This window comes from Sus scrofa, chromosome 1 (genome assembly GCF_054392235.1).
Source record: "Sus scrofa isolate SSC_HxYL_T2T_F1_AM1 chromosome 1, Sscrofa_HxYL_maternal_Yorkshire_Landrace_v2.0, whole genome shotgun sequence".
Lineage (NCBI taxonomy): Eukaryota > Metazoa > Chordata > Mammalia > Artiodactyla > Suidae > Sus > Sus scrofa.
This window is the reverse complement of record NC_139383.1, coordinates 246,116,686-246,129,410: the sequence shown is the minus strand read 5'-3', so window position 1 is coordinate 246,129,410 and position 12,725 is coordinate 246,116,686. Positions and strand designations below refer to the sequence as shown.

At 40.0% G+C, this 12,725-nt stretch overlaps 1 long non-coding RNA gene across 1 annotated transcript in view; it reads left to right on the top strand.

Moving 5' to 3' along the window:
• The window catches only part of LOC110255755 (uncharacterized), a 170,157-nt gene extending 158,163 nt beyond the window's left edge, over positions 1–11,994 (top strand). The window contains exon 3 of the long non-coding RNA XR_002336548.2: positions 11,864–11,994. This is a non-coding gene — a long non-coding RNA (uncharacterized LOC110255755). The remainder of the gene's footprint in view (positions 1–11,863) is intronic.
• Positions 11,995–12,725: the final 731 nt, after the last annotated feature.

Below are 12,725 nucleotides of genomic sequence, written 5' to 3'. Positions count from 1 at the left end.
GTGGGAGGGAGTGGGAAGGATACATGCACTTAAAATTCTTATTTTATAAATTTGGGGATTCAATCTATATTTCCAAAATTGTATGCAACATGAAATCACGGGCCACAGACTCCATTTGCAGTTTCAAAAGTAACTATTAGACGCTCTAAAAATAGTGATATAACCATTAACAATTGAGAGAAGAGGGTGTGGGAGAAGATATTAAAGAGTATCCTTTTTAATCATATCAGGAAGCTATATTTGAACATCAACAATTAGTCCTAAAAACAAATTACTTAGATCCATGTCTAATTTTCCAAAATCCTAGAAACGGAAATAAATGATTGCCCTTAGAGACTGGAGTAGGAAGTTGTGAGGTGACGGACTCTCGCTGTATTTCATAAGCCATTCTCTTCGATTTGTTTTCTACTACATGCATACATTATATTGATTCAGGAGAAAAATGTATACACGATTCACTAGCTGTAACCTCAAGAGAGGCCCTGACCCTGTGGCCTTCTGCAAAGGGATGTACAGCAGTACAAGGGGTGCACACTCAGGAAACATCTGCCATTGTGGTGAAATGTTGAGAAAGGAACAATAAAAACCACAAATGAGAATCGCAACCCAAACACCACATGTAGCAACATCTGTGTTAATTCTGACAAATTCTGCCCGTCACCGTTTGACCTCATCCATCACTGAAAAACACCTAACTCAATCAGGGCAAAACAAACAAACAAACAAACAAAAAACGGCTTTGCCTTTGAGAGATTAAATCCATCTTATCAATATAGGTCCACGCACATATTGACTGCATGATGGAGATTACATATTGCTGGAGTAATTTCACTGTGATTGCTTTGACAATCCCAAAGCTCTCTACATTTATAACGGCTGGTTATTCTACTTATGTACTATATCAATTCTCATGAGAGACTAGCTTAAATGATTTTTGCTTTGATGCGTATACACGGTGAATTAGATTTCTAGAACGTTGTCATCTGTTTTTAGTCATCCTTTTAAAGACATGCATCTAGTTACATTTGCAGATTCCACCTCTGTCATGACTCCTTTCAACTGTTTCCCTTCCGTGAGAAGCTGTGAGAAAATGCAGCCTGTCTGATCTTTGCAGCCTCTTTGATGGCTGTTCATAGAGTGGGGTCCTTGGAGCTGACTGCAGGCACCTGGGAGCAGAGCAGGTCTGGGTTCTGGGCCAGCTGGGCTCTGGGGTTTAAAGCAACCTCAGGAAGCACAGTAGGTGGAGCTCAGGTGCCACATTACACCCTGCCTTTGGCGGGAGGGACTTGCTATTGCTGCTTTTAATCAAACAGCCACCTCCATTGACCCTTTCCATGCAGGGAACTTGTCTCTGAGCTGAAAGGCGCACAGATGTGAATAATTATGAGAAGAGAGCAATTCTTGAGGGAAGGCTTCTGGCCTATCCTGTCAGAAAAAAGATCGGCAAAGGCTCCTTTGGAAGCCGCTCTTGGGAGGCTTTGGGGGTCATTTGGGGGAAACTATGCAAGTGAAAACGGGTTTCTGACAGCATTTACCATACCCTCCTCTCTCTCAGGAATAGAAGTTTATACTGTATTTTGATTAATCTGCCACGTTATAGATCTGCAAGCTTTGTGTCTTTAGGAGGGATTTTTGTTTTAAGTGCGTAAATTCTCCAGTCAACCTGCCCCAGCTTAACCTCTGGCTCCACCACTTACGAGCTGTACAACCTTGTACAGGTGAGTTAACTTCTCTGTTAAATGGGGTGATGATAATAAAACCCTTCCTAGGTAGCTCAATGCTAGTAAATACCCAATAGCAATTATTATTTCTTTTCGACAAAACTTACATCAGGCACAGAAGGTGTGACAAGAATACCCAGAGACTGTAAGTTGCAAGTGGGGACTTGAAAGTGGGAGAATGGAGAAAAAATAACTTTTCATATAAACCCTTGGGGTTTTTTTTTTCTGGATTTTTCTGTATATGACACTTTCAGTCATCAGCCACCTACATTGCCTCAAGGAGAATTTGAGTGGCAGGAATATTAAGAGAAAGCAAAGCAGTTAATGTTCTATCCTGGACTTCCAGAATAAGCTTGTGATGCCAGCCTCAGAAGACTACTCGGACAGGCAGACTTTTCATTTGCAAGAGCTGGTTTGTGGAGGAGGGTGGGTGGATTGGGGGGAGAATCTCTGAAGATCCGGGAGCATAAAGCCCTGAAGGAGGCAAGAAATTAAGTTTGTGCTCTAACAGCGGATTGCAAGAGAAAATGGGGGAACTCAGACAATGACCTCCCAGCAAGACTGAGCAAGATTAGGGTGACCACATAAAAATGCCCAAATGCGTCACTGTTGAGAATGAAAAGGGCATTATTATTCATTATGCTGGGACCCAATGTGCAACTCAGGACATGACCCAGGCAAATCAGGGCATGTGGCCACCTTGGCCAAAGTGTATTGGGCTGAGAAAGGGGAAAAGGAATTGAATGGAGGAGGAAGTTAAACCTCAGCATTAAGTAGAGGAAAGCAGGATCAGAAGAAAGAGCCCAGTGTCCTCCCTTGTCAGTATCAGAGAGCTGGAGGGGACCACCTAGGACCGGCAGCCCATTCATCACCATGAGAATAAACCCCACTGGTCAACTGCCTGATGAGCCACATGGTCCTCTGCTGGGAGGAGCCTTCCCCAGGATATTGTATCTGCCAGGATATTGCTTGCGCATCCTCTAGCAGAAGTGGTGTCCATGCCACCCATAGACTTTGCTAAGCCACATTTAAACTTCCCTACATGGACACTCTTTCTCAGTAGCCCAAGACATTCAGAAGCCTCCAGGCTGCAGAGAGAGGTAGAAGGGGGAGCTCCCAGCATCTAGAATTAATTAGCATTAGATAGTGCTGGAACTCACGTGCTATTACAAGAGATTCTAGCTGAATTTCTTCAGCAGTGGAAAACAGCATCTGGAAAGATGAGGGTGGGAAATGAGAAGATATCAATTTAAAGACTGAAAGGATTGAGAGCTACCAGAAAAATCTTAATGCCAGTTTTCCCAGCCCCAAAGAGAAACACAGCTCATTTCACAGAGATGAATGTAGAAGTTACATATTGATGGTTTTATTCTGGTATCAACATTGTAGGAGTGTTAATTTGACCTAAAGGGTATTTCTTATTAGACTGGTAAGAATATTAATGTTCACAATCACCTACTCTTGTAACTACCAGGAACCTTTTGGAAAATATTTCTTAGGGTGAATTATGTATTTATATGTAAAATACCAGCAAACATCCTTATGGCCATAACTTTTGGGTGTTTTCAAACTGGATTATAGTAAGACAATGTATTTTATTCAGCAGATTTATTTTAATCTAATTATGTAGGTGAATAAAAATTACTGCATGCTGGTGCATCTAATGTAAGTTATCTATTATTCACACCACATTTACTTTTAATATTCATGCAGATTCCCTTTGACATAACCTACTGTGTCACAGTTAATCCAATAAAGATAAAATATAGCTCAGCAAAACACCAGTCGATTCCAGCTTTCTGGTAATTATTAAAGACTATTTCACACTGGTTCCTTCAATCAATGTATTTCCCCTTGGATATGATGGCTCTCCTCTTTGAAGCTTTCAATCCTCCCAATGGATTCAGAGGAATACTCAGGCCTCTTTTCAGTCTCTGGTCTCAGAGGTAGTTCAAAGAGCACAACAAGGCTTCACAGGTTTATCCTCAAAGGCTGACACTGTCTGTTTGATGTATGGTGACTTAAAAAGTCATCTCTGGCAAAGCATGTGTTTGCTACCAGTCTATCGAATCAGCCATTTATCAACTTATCTGTATTCACCCAATGCTCATGCTAACAGCTCAAAGGAGAACACACACTGTCTCCTGCTGGACTGACTATTGATTTGATTCCTTCCTCTAATTTTATATTGTTTTGCTGCCCTGGAGATGAAGCAACTCCTTTCCTGGGTGAAATAAACATGCAACCTGTGAACTGATGGTCTTTGGTTGTTGTGTTCAGGAGCCCAGAGGGCAACAGACTCTTCACAGATAGAGGATAGCTGGCCTGGGAGAGTGGCTTCTCTGTCCCAGCATACTTTGCTTTTCACTATTATCCTTTCACTATTATCCACAATGCAGGCATTTCATTGCATGGACCCTACTAAGAAACCTCAGGGAGATCACTAGGAACTCCCAACCTCATCACCAAAAGCTGGAATATCCAACGTCTAAGGAATGCATGCAGAGAGCCCCAGATTGAAGACAGGGGTACACCAAATTCCTCTTAGTTTAATCATCACACTGTAATCATAACCATGCTCTAAGGAAAATGTCCCCTATTCTTTGTAATCCTAAGCACTTAATTCCAGCCGAGACTTTCTCCCTTCCACTTTTCTGTCATTACCTGCTTTTAATTAAAATAAAATAAGGCTATCTCACTGCATCAAGAAAATTATTATCATGTATGAATGCCTTCTTCAGGTTACTCTCTGGTGTAGTCATATAATTTGATGAGTGTTATAGGTAATGCTTCAACTATAGAAAACACTAATGGACTCTTATAGAAGAGGATAAAGATCAGTATTTGTTCTGTACAGTATCATATATTTTAAGTAGAGCAGTGGTCATTTTGAAATGGCAATAATTCTATTTTTGACAAGTTAGTTGTAACATGAGGTAGATCTAAGAGAGATTATTGTTTAGTCCTCATTCCTTTCCTACTTCTACAACAAATCACATTCCCGCTCTCTTTCTCTTTCCACCCGCCCCCCAGTATGCCCTACAGATGGTGAAATTCAACAAGATTCTATCCATAATACTCTTTTATTCTTGTTTTGTACACATTCCCTGGATGATCTGATTCAATCATGGCTCCAATTATCATCTAAATGCAGAAAACTCCCCCAAATCTATTTCTAGCTTTGATTTCTCTGCTGAGCACCAGCCTCTATTTCTCTCTGATAAATGTTTTCCATTTAGATAGGTTGCAGGCAACTTAATCTCAACATACTCAATACCCAACCCATTATCTCTATACATAATTTCTCCTGAATTCATTGTCAGTAGCATTGCTAGGTATTAAGTCCCTTACCAATGGAGTCAACACACCAGGTATAATTAATCTCTAAGTAGTGTCCATTAAATCTTTTTTTCACATCTTCCACTTTTTCTATATCACTGTTGTCACAGGCCTATCTCAGAGCCCTGTCATCTCTGGTTCTGACCACTTCAGTAAACTCCAGATTCATCACTCATCTTCTTCTTTTTTTTTTAGGGCTGCACCCACCGCATATGGAGATTCCCAGGCTAGGGGTCCAATCAGAGCTACAGCTGCCGGCCTACACCACAGACACAGCAACGCAGGATCCGAGCCGTGTCTGTGACTATACCACAGCTCATGGCAACACCAGATCCTTAACCCATCGAGTGAGGCCAGGGATTCAACCTGCCACTTCATGGTTCCTAGTCGGATTTGTTTCTGCTGCACCATGACGGGAACTCCAATCACCCATCTTCATTATGATTGTTAGTATACTTGTTTAAAACAAGTTCTAACCATGAAACTCATCTTTTTTGTTCTCACTTAACTCCTACTAAGTAGCAATAAAAACTCTAATTGCTCACTTAAACTGTCTTACTATCTTCTATTTGTCCTAAAGTTACCCATCAGTGTATAGCAAACTGGTCACAGCCAAGTAATTCATACAGTGAACCCTAGGTTCTTTACAGTTTCAGTGGCTAGAGGCAGATGGAGACCACTCTTACAAACTCCCTACCGGGTAGCACATGCCAATCAAAATAAATCTCAGGCCCAACTCTGTCAGATTTATAATGAAGAACAAAACGCAAAGACTTACATTATCAGATGACTTATAATAAAGCTATAGTCATTAGTGATGTAAATCTAGAGAACTAGATCGATGGAACAAGTGGTCCAAACACAAACTCACACAGATATGGCCACTGACTGATGAGAATTTGACCCCACAGAGCAGTGGGGAAAGCGCAGTATTATCAATAAACAGTTCTGGGTCAACTGGATATACACATGGAGCAAAGAATGATTCTTCAGCACTCCCTCATACATGCCCCAAATCAGCTGAGGAAGACTATACATTTAAATGTGAAACATAAAACACTGAAGCTTGTAGAAGAGATTTCCAGGTGTGAGAAAAGCCTGATGTGTTGTTGCTGGCTCTGAGATTGATGGAGTCACGTGAGACCTGAGGGTGACTAACAAGAGACATGGAGGAGCTAAAGGCAGCTTCCAGGAAAGGAACAGAGACCTCAGTCCACAACTCCAAGGAACTGTCTTCTCTCAACCACTGGAAGGACAAGGAAGGCTGTTCTTTCCCAGAGCCTCTGGATAATATCCCAAGCCAGCCAACACTTTGATTTCAGCCTTGTGGGACCTAGAAGAAAGGAACTAGTTGAGCTCACCTGGATTCTGCCCTACAGAACTGGGGGATAATAAATTTGTTGTTTTAAGGTGATAAATGTGTGATAATTCATTATAGCAGCAATCGAAAACTAATATACTCATTAAGAAGAAAATGGAGAGGTAAATTGTGATATATCCTTATAATGGCCTGCAATAGAGCAGGGGTCTGTAAACTATGACCCACAGGTCAAATCTGATCTAAGTTTGCTTTTGTAAATAGAGTTAAATTGAAAGAGAGCCAGTTCTATTTATCTATGTATCATCCAGGGCTGCTTTCACACTATAGTAGTAGAGTTATATAGTTTTGCCAGAGTCCTTATGGCAGCAAAAGCTGAAATTATTTACTATCTGGCTCTTTAATGTTTCCTGACCCTGGTAGGGAGAAATGAGGGACAATAAACTACATACACCAATGCAGATGAACATCATGAAAGTAATGGTAAAGACAGAAACAGAAGAGTAGTTACCACACAATTTTGTTTATATAAAGTTTACAGCAGACAAAACTAATCTCTGCTTATAGGAGTCAGGATGGTTCAAGAAGGAGGTAGGGAAGAGCAGGGATTTAGCCACGGGTGTGGGAAGGCTTCTGAGATTCTGGTTATGTTTTCTTTCTTGGTTTGGATGGTGGTTAAAATGGCTTTGTGAAAAGTCCATAATCCACTCACTTATTCAGAATGCTATTTACTTCTACAAAAAGAAATTTAAAATAGTAGGACTTTATTTAGACATTAAAAAAACATATTTTTGAGGTCCTTAGTACCACTGAAATAAAAGTTAAGAGAGATCTTATATTTAGAATGTCTTCTACAGTCCATGGGAAGACTTTACTTGTCCCTAACATCTTGCTACCTGTCTTGGACCAGCAGCATTGACATGGCCTAGGAGCCAGGAAGAAAGGCAGAATCTCAGCCCCACCCCCTAGACCTGCTGAGTCAGAAACTGTAACTTGGTCAGATCCCAGGTAATTCCTTTCCTTTGAGAAACAAACTTGAATAGATTTGCTGTTTCACTTCTGCTTCTCCTTCACAAACTGTATATTCCTACATGAATAGAAGTGTAGTTCTTGGCAGCCCCCACCTCCCAAGCTTCTCACAAGTACCTGGACAGGACTGCTTTGGAAGCAAACATACTTGCCCATGCTTCTTGGGTTCAAGCCTCTGATCTCTGAAAACTCAGGCATCAGAAGAAACTAGGGCCCACATTTCCCTCATTTGCATTTGAATAGGCAAAGAGACCCCAGATTTATCTTTTCTATAATAATAAAGGGAAAAAACATGAGAAGTTTATCAGTAATAAATATATCAGCCTCTTTCTCTGTCACCTTAACAATTCAGACCTCAGGGGGAATATAAACATATCTGTGCTATGTTTATAATATCAAAGGGTCAGTTTTTCATCTTCAGAGAGTCAAATAGGATGAGGAAAGTTGTCTCTGGGAGAATAAAATCTCCATCAGTAGGAAATAAAATGATCTTTTCTTCTGTAGAAAACTGAAGAAAGGTTATATATCACAAAACTAGATGTGGGAAGTATAAAAATGTACAGTTCCATTAGACAAGAAGAATGGAGAAATGACCCTTGCTGGATAACAGCTCTTATGCAAATGACTAAGAAAAAAAGGTTGGAAAGGCTGTATTAGAAATTTCTAGATAATTGTCCTATAATCTGAGAGTTCCTGATATTTCTTTCTTACACATAATATGCCTTTAAAAGGGTCATTATGTTCACTATCTTTGCTGTTTGTTTTTCCTCCCGATTCTGAAATGTGTTACTGGAAAAATTAAATCACTCAATGGTGCAAAAATTTGAAAGCACTGAGGATGAGGGAAGAGAGACTCCAGGAAAGTAACTAACTTCTTCTGTACAAAATAATGTAACTACTATGTCATGAGACCAATAACGCCACCATGGCAAAGGATGAGTGTGCAACCAGATGTGGGACCTGTGAGGAGGAATGGTCCAAAAAAAGTTTTCTGTTAAATTTTTATTTCTGTATTTTGAGGTACAAAACCCTTAATTTTACCAAAACTTTAGTAAAGACATTGAATGAGGCAGTGAATGAGTGAGGGAGGGAGTACAGGTGTGCATATTCTGGAAATTGGTTTTAGGAGCTAACTTCCGTATTAGGGTCAAGGTGATGAGAAAAATGTTAGGGACACAAGGTTGCTGAACTGTACTGAGTCCAGGCACAGAGCTTCTCATACCTGCCAGAGCCTAAGGATACCTAAGACTGAAAGGCACTTGGAATGTAGTACAGTTTTATGGAGGACAACAGACTTGCCTTGGCCCTTAGAACTGGAGTTTGAGCCAAAAACCTGGAAACTAGGAAGAAGAGTGACTCCAGTGGATGTGTGTTCCCTCAGCTGAAAAGAGGAAAGTGAAAGTTCCTGCTCGAAGTAGTATATTTATCATATTTCAGGGCATGAAGTTAACTTAGTATGGCTGGGTTTTCCTGTGTTTATATAAAAGGCAATATTGAATATATGTAGTATATATATCGGAATGTACTTCACTTGCTAATTATTAAAATCATTATTTTTAAAGAGAAAAAGAAAATATTTAAATATAGTTTACCATTTATGTTATGTTGTTTGTTACATACTTTAAAATACTCAATGCTAACATAGTATAAATGTAAATGCTGAATTTACTACTCAAACGGCAGTTGTAAATAGGAATCCACACGTTAGGGGTTAGGGCGGGCTATCTAACATTGAGTAACAAAGGCCACACTTCAGAGGTAACTCTTAAAGGTATGTTGTTTATCCTTATTGCTTATCCATACAGGTAGTTATGTTAATTAGCATAGTGAATATTTGAAATAAATTCTCATCGGAGAAACTGGCAATTTCAAGTCAGCATACTGAATATCAGAAATGGGCACTCATTGGTGAAATGAATGGTATTTAAGGCATGTGGATAGGCTAAAATATTCAAGAGCACCTGAAAGGACAGAGGGTTAGGATTCTTCAAACTTTCTGAGTGGGATGCATGAACAGTTGTGTCTGCCTGTAATGGATGTTTATGAAGTCCTGGACCACTTTGCTGGGCCATACTTGTCCATGTAAATGGCAATGCTGTAACTGAGATTAGGTTTGAGAATGAAGAGGAAGAGCTGTCCTTGACCTATCTTCAGCATTTCAGCAGCTACCACTTTTCAAAAGCAAATAACTGAAAGTTGTTCATGACTGTCTTGCTAGTCTGTTCTCAAGAATTTGTTAAAACTTTATTTACATGCATGTTTCATTGGTTTCAGTGTTCTTTCACCCATCTATTGCTATTTATAGGGAAAAAAACATTCAGACATTGGAGCTGGAGGCCATGAGTGACATCCATTTTTGGCAATTCCCAGGGTGACAATAGCTATCATTTCCCAATTTGGCTTCCTGATGCACTTCTGCCTACTTAGGCCTATCCCATTAGTCTCCATCTGTGGGGATATGAAGATTAACCTTCCTCAGTGTTATGTTGGAGATTTGAATTGGAGATCAATTTCCTTTAGGGAAGAGACTATCAATCAATGCCAGCCTCTTATTTATTCAACACCCACTGTATGCACAGTATTGTTTTAAGTCCTTGGAGAGACATCAAAATTGCATATGTACTGTAGACCATGATCTCCAGAACTCATGATCTTATAGGAGCACAGAAGATAAAAGGGTGTGTTTAATTTCATTATCTGAAAATAACCTTCAGTGACAGCTATCTATAGATTCGCTGCTGAAGGCTCTAATTTGTGTTGGATCCATGTCTTTTATAATTCTCTTTTTTTTCCTTTATACCTTTATTCCTCCATCCTTTCTTTCTCCCTCTATCTATTCCTTTCTGCCTTCATTATTTCCCCTTTTATCCTCCCTTTTTCCTCTTTTACTTCTTTCTCTTCTTCTCCCTTCCTTCTCCTTTCCTTCTTTCCTCTCCCCCCCCCCTTTCCCCTCTCTCCCTCCCTCCCTTCTTTCCTTTGTCTGAAGAGTTTACTTAAACATTTTCCCTAAGATAGTAAATCATTTTAAGCTACTGCTTTGTTCTCCTCTCTTCACATCATGAAGTTTAAATGACTTCATTTAAAAAGAAGGGAGTTCCCACTGCAACACAGCAGAAATGAATCCGACTAGTATTCGTGAGGATGCGGGTTTGATTCCTGGCCTTGCTCAGTGGGTTAAGGATTTGGCATTGCTGTGAGCTGTGGTATAGGTTGCAGACACAGCTTGGACCCCACGTTGCTGTGGCTATGGTGTAGGCTGGTGGCTGCAGCTCCAGTTTGACCCCTAGCCTGGGAGCTTCCATATGCCACATTTTGCTTCCTAAAAAGCAAAAACTAAATTTAATTTAATTTAAAAAATAAAAATAAGTTTTTTCTTCTCTCTCAGAATGTGCCTGTAGGGTGCTGGGTTTTGAGCACTTCCTCTGTAAGGCCATGCTGAGGGCAACTGGCCCTCTGCCTTCACTGAACCTTGGTTAACTCCCTAATAGCTCAGGTTTACCTGAACCCTCCTGCTCCTGAAAGATCCTTGATCTCATCTTATTACTTGAGGACCTAGGCATTTTGGGGTTTGAATCATGGTCCTGCCACATCTGGCACTGGGAGAGGTGTCTAAATTCTCTCAAACTCAATTTCTTTATCCACAAAGTAGAAGATACAAGTGTTTACAAAACAATGTAGAGACAATTCTCTCCATCTTTGGTTACTGTCATTACTTCTGCTTTATTTCCATGCTAATTCTTGATTTCTGATCTTATTGGACCTGAACCCTCCACCTCACTACACTGGGAGGATCTGTCTCTGTCCATTAATCAGGTATCAGAACCAGATGTGTCTCCTAACCTCAGAATCCCTGTCTCCATCAGAGCATGAGGTCCCCCCCAACCCCCCACAAACAAGGCTAAAGTGTTCACAGAACCTCCTGGGTCTTTTCCTGTTCTATACCTGCATCCTGGGGCCAGGTATGCCAATAGAATTCATTTTAATTAGGAAGAACAATAATTATTCCTTTATTTTCTCTCAATAGTTATAAATATATGTATTTCCCCATCCCAGAATATATTTAAGCCACATTTGATACCTATCTACATGGGAAGATTTAGAAATCCTAGTTATTTAAGTACTTAAGAATTTAGGACCTGGGATCAGAAAGACTGGCTTCAAATCCTAGCTTTGCTATTTGGTAGCTATGTAAATTTGAGGAAGTATTTGAACAGTTTTAAACTTTACTTACAACCCTACCTATTTATCTAAAGACAGCTGTTTCAGGCAGAAGGAGGAAGGAGAATGGGCTGGGGCAGTGGAGACATAGTTTCAAATCTTGCACCCAATATATGTGGAATGAACAATTTTCAGAAAAATCTCTCTTTCTGCTCCTGTTTTTCATATAAAAAATGGGATGATGATGCAAAGGACTGTGGTAAAAACTAACTGAGGTAATTGTTTTTTTTTTTCACAGTGTCTTGGAGGCAATCAGTTGCTTTCCACTGGCTGTCAGAAGTGGATGATGAATGCAAACTTCATACCTTTATGAAAAGGGTACGAACACAGAAAGTGCTGTTGAAGGATTGTGTGGTCTGGATCAGTGATGAGAACAGGAAACAAGATTTCCCCATCAAGTAGGCTGTCTTGACCTATAGCTGTGTCTGCCTGCCACCTAATAAGGGACATTGCTGTTATAGATCAAAGAAAACTGGAGAAAAGAACACAAATTTGTTGTGTTCAAGGTTGCATTGCAGATGCTGTCTGAGTGTTAACAACTTGGTTATTGGGGGGAAAGGGAGGATATTCCCAGACTGAAACTACTATGCCTTATCATCTGGGACCCAAAAGAGCTAGTAGAATTGCAAATTTTCAGTCTTTCTGAAGAAGGCACCACGTGATAATGTGTTATAAGGAAGCCCCTGAACAAAGAAGGTAAGAAACCCAGGACCACAGTGCTCAAAACATCATTGTGTCTCTGAAGAAAGCACATACTAAGCAAACTAAGGACAAGCCTTTAGAATGATATGCTTTTGGCCAAGGGAATGAAGGAAACCAAAGAAAAATGCCAGAAACAGACTTCTGAGGCATAGAGGCTGACCCTTCTGGGTGCTTCTACCTCTAGGTCTGAGTCTAGTCAAAAACAGGACTTTTCTAAGAATAACAAATTAATAACATCAGACATTACAAAAGATTAAATGAGATTTTAAAAAAATACATGAATATATTTCACTACAAAAAGATCTTGAAAATGATATTTCTAGTTCCTGAAAAGGCGCCCTCACATAATGGTCATAGCGCTCAAATGGGTCAGAGAAAGAAAGACAGATTTTCTTTCT